Genomic DNA, 249 nt, shown 5'->3' with positions numbered 1-249 from the left:
TGGCTTCATAATCCAAAGTACTTTGTTTACCCTTTGAGCCAAGTTAAACTGAGAAGCAGGATTTCCATGCTTTTCTACTCAATGATTTGTTTTAAATAAAAGTATAGTGGGGTTTTTTGCCCCATGGATGTGGCTCAGTGGTTGAGCGTTGACCTATGAACCAGGAGGTCATGGTTTGATTCCTGGTCAGGGCACATGCCCAGGTTGTGGGCTCCATCCCCAGTGTGGGGCATGCAGGAGGCAACCGAT

This window comes from Myotis brandtii, unplaced genomic scaffold (genome assembly GCF_000412655.1).
Source record: "Myotis brandtii unplaced genomic scaffold, ASM41265v1 scaffold67, whole genome shotgun sequence".
In the NCBI taxonomy this organism is placed as follows: Eukaryota; Metazoa; Chordata; class Mammalia; order Chiroptera; family Vespertilionidae; genus Myotis; species Myotis brandtii.
The sequence above is the reverse complement of the archived record's forward strand: the minus strand, read 5'-3'. Positions refer to the sequence as shown.